General features: G+C 48.4%; 1 pseudogene; it reads left to right on the top strand.

The window, feature by feature from the left end:
• Positions 1-351: 351 nt before the first annotated feature.
• LOC140591839 (zinc finger protein basonuclin-2-like) lies at positions 352-2,684 on the top strand (annotated as a pseudogene).
• The last annotated feature ends 3,843 nt before the right edge of the window (positions 2,685-6,527 follow it).

The raw sequence follows: 6,527 nt of genomic DNA, 5'->3' as shown, positions 1-6,527 counted from the left end.
TGCTCTAAGTAGGCGCTGTGTGTGTGTGTGTGTGTGTGTGTGTGTGCGCGTGTGCATGCTGTAACTGGGCACTGTGTGTGTGGGTTTGCATAGATCACATTTGATAAAATTGTCCCCAAAGTGCAGTAAAACACACACATACACAGACATACACAATAAATTTACCTTGTGAATTATAATAACCGTGGGGAAATTATTGTTCTATTTTCTTGCTGCCATCTCCTGGCCGAATGTAAGTATTGCAATTACCAGGCATTACTTAAAGCTTCTGCAACCTGAGAAATGCTTCCACAGGTGGCTGGGGCTTGAGTGTGGACCAATACGGGGGTGAGATTCAGCTAGGGTAGCATAATGCAGGTAGGTAACTATCACAGAAGTGTAACAGGACCGTTGCAAAACCATAACACACCGGTTAGAAGTCAGTCTTCCTCCTCTGTTGTGGGAGTCATTGTATTTGTATTTCTGTGAGGCATTTCTATGGATCAGCTGAGAAACAATAGACTTTGAGTTGTATCACAGGGACTGACTAATAGCAGTGCCCCAAAGCCCTAGGTTGTTTTTACGGTTGACAAGATTGAAAACGTTCCTGTTCTCTATCCATGAATGTAATGACTTCCTGCATGGTGACACAGGAGAAGAAGACTGAAAGGGAAGCTAGGAGAAGGAGGGTGTGTGCGGTGTCGCTCTGTTAAGATCTATGAGGTCTTTGCTCCAGGAGGCCTGGACATTGCAGGCAGGCAGCTATTTACCTTTAATCAGCTGTGCCAATTATGCAGAATCAATGACTTCTTGTGGTGTCCTTTGTTCCCCTTGATATGGCCTTCAGGATGCTGCAGGCAAGGTTCTGGACCACTGGACTATCATGTCCCGGGAGGAGGAGATCTGTCCATCTAGGAGAAAGAAGGCCAGGCCATCGCAGTGCCCTCATCAAAGACTGACTCTGACATCAGGACTTTCATCGAGAGCAACAACCGCTCTCGTAGCCCCAGCCTGCTGACGCACCTCGAGAACAGCAGTCTCTCCACTATACACCACTTTGAGAACATCCCCAACAGCCTGGCCTTCCTGCTTCCTTTCCAGTACATCAACCCAGTGTCTGCCCCCAAATGGGCTCATGCTGGAGCAGCCAGGTCACAGGCCACGGGAGTCCAGTCTGCCAAACCTGAGTGACCCCAACGAGAGCAGTGAGTCGGAGGTGTCTCTCTCACCGTTCCGCTATGGGCAAAGCCCAGGCCTGGGGGGCACCGGTGTCACTGTGGCGATCGAGCCTAAGCCTGAGCCTGCTAGCGTAACAACCATCTCCCCGACCCCCACCTCCCAGCAGCCTCAACAGCAGCAAGCACCAATGCAGCAGCAGCCGGCTGGACTGAGTGAGCAACATGCATTTGTTAAGAGTGAGCAAGCCAAGAGCATCGTTACCTCGTCCTTCTCCTCCAAGATGCATCGCATGCGGCGCATGGGTTCTATCTCACGCAAGGGCCGAGTGTGCTGCAACGCATGCGGCAAGACCTTCTATGACAAGGGCACCCAGAGGATCCACTACAATGCTGTGCACCTGAAGATCAAGCACCGCTGCACTATCGAGGGCTGCAACATGGTGTTCAGCTCCCTGCGCAGCCTCAACCGGCACAGCGCCAACCCTAACCCCCGACTACACATGCCCATGCTGCGGAACAACCGTGACAAGGACCTCATCCGCTCCAGCGTTGGCTCTGGCACATCTGTCATCTCCAGCACCAAAAGCAGTTTGACTCTGACCAGCCCGGGACGGCCACCTCTTGGCTTCACTACCCCACCGCTCGAGCCCATGCTGCAGTCTCCCCTGCAAAGTTCTCTGATCTTCCCATCCTTGAAATCAGTCCAGCCAGTACAACCGATACCCCCATTCTATTGTGCGCTGTTGTCCCCTGGGGATCTTGTCAGTTCATCGGTCTCCCTGCCCACCAGCTCCATACTCCCTCCGGCCTCTAACAACATGTCTCTCATGGAGCAGCAGGCCTCGGCCTCTGGCTCCCGCAATCCTCTAGTGGCCGAGGCAGGGCTTGTCAGCCACAAGCTGCCTGGTACTGGCATCCAGGAACATTTTGTTGACCCCACACCCAAGAAGAAGCCCCGCAAATCCAGCATGCCAGTGAAAATTGAGAAGGAGGTCATCAGCGTGGCTGATGTGTTCGACGACAAAGAGGAGGAGGAGGAGGATGAGGAAGGGGTCAGGGTCCTGAATGGAATGACTAGCACCCAGGGATGCCACCATCCACATTCCCACCTTTACAACAACAGCAACCACAGTGGGGGCAGCAGCCAAGCATCTCCCAGCCGGGATGAGATGAGCCCTGGGCTGGCACTGAGGAGCATTCTCCAGCTGGAGCAGGATGAAGCTCGGACTACCAGCAAGAGGTGGAGGGGGTCAGCGAAGGGGAGGGTGGCTCAAACAGGGCAGACTGGGTGAGGGGTGGTGCCAGGGAGGGGTTCCCAGAGCTGCCGGGCCAGGGGGTCGACCCGAGTGCTGTCCTGTGCATGCTGTGCCACAAACCATACAGCTGCAAGGGCACTCGCTTCAAGACGGTACATCTGCACCAGATGCAGAGCCGCAAGGTTCCGGGCTGCAGCCTCACATTCTCCTCGACGCGGAGCTGCAACCAGCAGAGCAGAACCCCAGCCTGCGCCGGCATGTGGCCAAATGACTGCCCCCCACCCCCAGGCCTCCTACTTTCACACTGTACTTGTGGAAGTCTCTAGACGCGCTTGGATGGGTAGCTCTGCTGCTGCTGCATCCCTGTGGCCCCAACACGTCCTGTCACTTCCATGGAAACCCTCGTCCATCTCCAAAGAAACTGTTCGGACACTTCTTTTGTGACTGTTGCTCGCAGAAATGGTAGTAATAAGAAGAGAGCCTTCTCGGTGTATTATTAGTGTAATAATAGCTTTTAAATGACCCATTAACAGAGCATGACAGCCTCATCTGTAAATAACATCCCAGAGGGTTCTTTATGTAAAAAATGTACTGAGGGTGTCAGTGCCCATGCTTGTTTCATTTCATGGCACCTCCAGCTCTCAGACTGAAGGAAAATGTAGCCTCTAGCTCATTTGATTTCTTTATTTTCACTTTGATGCACACTTCAGACTTAAAAAAAAAAGCTCAAATTCTTTTATAAATGTACCAATGCAGAGAAGGCCTGCATGCTTTTGGCTTCTGAACATAGGATTTGTTCTTTGTGTTGCCACATTTGTATGTTGACCCAGTCTTGCACTTTTCAAGTCTACAAGGGCAGACTGGGTTAGGGTGTAATATTTTGTGTGTCTTGAGGTCACCTGCCTCTAAGGTGTTTTAAGAAATTTTCTGCTTTCCATTTGAAACAACCATTGAGTCTTAGCGCAATAGCAGATAAGCAGAGTAATATTAATCTCTGCTTTTAGCTCTCATAAGAGCAGCCCAAGTGCTGTTCAAGGTATTGTTCAGAGAAAGATCTCTGAGGTGTTCCCAGGGAGTGATCTCTGAGGTATCATCCAGAGTGTGATATCCAAGCTTAGTTGTTACTTCATTAATGTTCCTTCCAGAAGTTGACAAGATTTCTGTATCTCTATATTATTTACATTTTAATGCTTCATTTAAGGTGATCCAGGTGCTTTCTGAAGACTGCATAAATCAAGCATGTATTTGAACTTAACTGTGACGAAAAACAAATGAAGTGTTTTCATATTTCAGGCTGGGGACACAAGCGTAAGACACGAGTTTTAAGTTTGCTCTCCAGAAAATCTGGCCACAAGTCACTTTGGGTCCTCACTTAGTGTTCTGATGTGCTGTACCGTCACTAGTGGTGCATAAGTATAGGTAGCCACTGGAGACAAACTTCACCAGATCATTCAGCATTTGGATATACACTCACCTAAAGGATTATTAGGAACACCTGTTCAATTTCTCATTAATGCAATTATCTAATCAACCAATCACATGGCAGTTGCTTCAATGCATTTAGGGGTGTGGTCCTGGTCAAGACAATCTCCTGGGGTCTGTTTCACAAAGCAGGATTACTTGCTTAGCCGGATAACTTGCCAGATTTAAGGTAGTCTGAGCTAAATAGACCTTATTTTCATCAACTTACATTTAGCCCAGGCTACCTTACCTTAGTATTTCACAATCTGCTCAGTTACTGGGATTTTCACGCACAACCATTTCTAGGGTTTACAAAGAATGGTGTGCAAAGGGAAAAACATCCAGTATGCGGCAGTCCTGTGGGCGAAAATGCCTTGTTGATGCTAGAGGTCAGAGGAGAATGGGCCGACTGATTCAAGCTGATAGAAGAGCAACTTTGGCTGAAATAACCACTCGTTACAACCGAGGTATGCAGCAAAGCATTTGTGAAGCCACAACACGCACAACCTTGAGGCGGATGGGCTACAACAGCAGAAGACCCCATCGGGTACCACTCATCTCCACTACAAATAGGAAAAAGAGGCTACAATTTGCACAAGCTCACCAAAATTGGACAGTTGAAGACTGGAAAAATGTTGCCTGGTCTGATGAGTCTCGATTTCTGTTGAGACATTCAAATGGTAGAGTCAGAATTTGGCGTAAACAGAATGAGAACATGGATCCATCATGCCTTGTTACCACTGTGCAGGCTGCTGGTGGTGGTGTAATGGTGTGGGGGATGTTTTCTTGGCACACTTTGGGCCCCTTAGTGCCAATTGGGCATCGTTTAAATGCCACGGCCTACCTGAGCATTGTTTCTGACCATGTCCATCCCTTTATGACCACCATGTACCCATCCTCTGATGGCTACTTCCAGCAGGATAATGCACCATGTCACAAAGCTCAAATCATTTCAAATTGGTTTCTTGAACATGACAATGAGTTCGCTGTACTAAAATGGCCCCCACAGTCACCAGATCTCAACCCAATAGAGCATCTTTGGGATGTGGTGGAACGGGAGCTTCGTGCCCCGGATGTGCATCCCACAAATCTCCATCAACTGCAAGATGCTATCCTATCAATATGGGCCAACATTTCTAAAGAATGCTTTCAGCACCTTGTTGAATCAATGCCACGTAGAATTAAGGCAGTTCTGAAGGCGAAAGGGGGTCAAACACCGTATTAGTATGGTGTTCCTAATAATGCTTTAGGTGAGTGTATGTTGTATCTGTATGAATTTTGGTGTCGGACTGCAGCAGTAACTTGATGCCAGTCATTATCATGGCCACCTGCTTGCTGCGTATGAAGGTGTAGGTGCCGCATGAGGCTGCTGCAGTGGCGTCCCCGCTGTTATGAGTGCAGCTGTGCAAAGTGGAAATGAAGCCCAGCCCCCCCCACATATAATACTCCTGTCTTATGAAATAAAACGATTCTTACAAAAACCAGGGGCAGTGATCATGGCAATCATAGGAGGCAGTCACATGATCATGTCAGTCATAGGAGGCAGTAATGTGATCATACCAAAGGAGGCAGTTACACAATCGAGTCAGTCACATGATCACACCACTCTCTGGAGGCAGTCACATGGTCATTGGAAGCAGTCATATGATCGCACCAAACACAGGAGGCAGTTGTGCAATCATGCCATTCAAAAGAGGCAGTCACATGATCACACCACTCTCTGGAGGCAGTCACATGGTCATTGGAAGCAGTCATATGATCGCACCAAACACAGGAGGCAGTTGTGCAATCATTCCATTCAAAGGAGGCAGTCATATGATCACAGGAGGCAGTTACATGATCATGCCAAGCACAACAGGGAGTCACATGATCGCGCCAAACACAGGAGGCAGTTGTGCAATCATGCCATTCACAGGAGGCAGTCATATGATCACAGGAGGCAGTCACATGATCATGCCAATCACAACAGGCAGTCACCTGAGCACACCAATCACAGGAGGTATTCACAAATCAGACCAGTTCCAGGAGGCAGTGACATGATCATGCTAACCACAGAGCTGACACTGAAAAGACTCCCTGTCAAATATTTATTTAAAGGATTGAGGACACCAACAGTGATTCTACTTAAACTTTAATTCACTTACTTTAATTAAAGTGTGGTATAAATCAACCTCTCTGATAACACATTGACGTATTGTCCCTGAATCACTGAAAATACTTGTTTAACATATGATTAGTATGATTAACATGATTACTTATGCCATAAATTGCGTAACAACAACTACTTTATTAAGCTATAACTTTTTGTGCAGCAGTTGGGGCGGCTTCGAGTCTCTTCCTGCCTCTTCCTGCAAGTGATTTCTCCCCCCCTTTGCTCCACTGTCTGCATCTCCAAGGTCCGAGCTTCACACAGTATTCAAAACAATCTCTTCTTGCCTAAGGCATAAAACATAACAGACCCAATATGCCTCCCCTCCCGGGCCTACTAATGTCCAATTTTACTTCCACACTCCCCCCTTTTGAACACGCAAAATCCACGCTGTTCACACAGAATCAGAGTTCACAGCAAAGTAATACTGCGGACAAAAGCGCAGTGGGGCGATGGGCGCTGGCAGCGGTTGGATGGACCACGAGTCACCAGCAGAGTTGGCGT

The sequence above is a fragment of the Paramormyrops kingsleyae genome, chromosome 6, assembly GCF_048594095.1.
Source record: "Paramormyrops kingsleyae isolate MSU_618 chromosome 6, PKINGS_0.4, whole genome shotgun sequence".
In the NCBI taxonomy this organism is placed as follows: Eukaryota; Metazoa; Chordata; class Actinopteri; order Osteoglossiformes; family Mormyridae; genus Paramormyrops; species Paramormyrops kingsleyae.
Note: the sequence above shows the minus strand (reverse complement) of the source record. Positions and strands in the feature narration are given on the sequence as shown.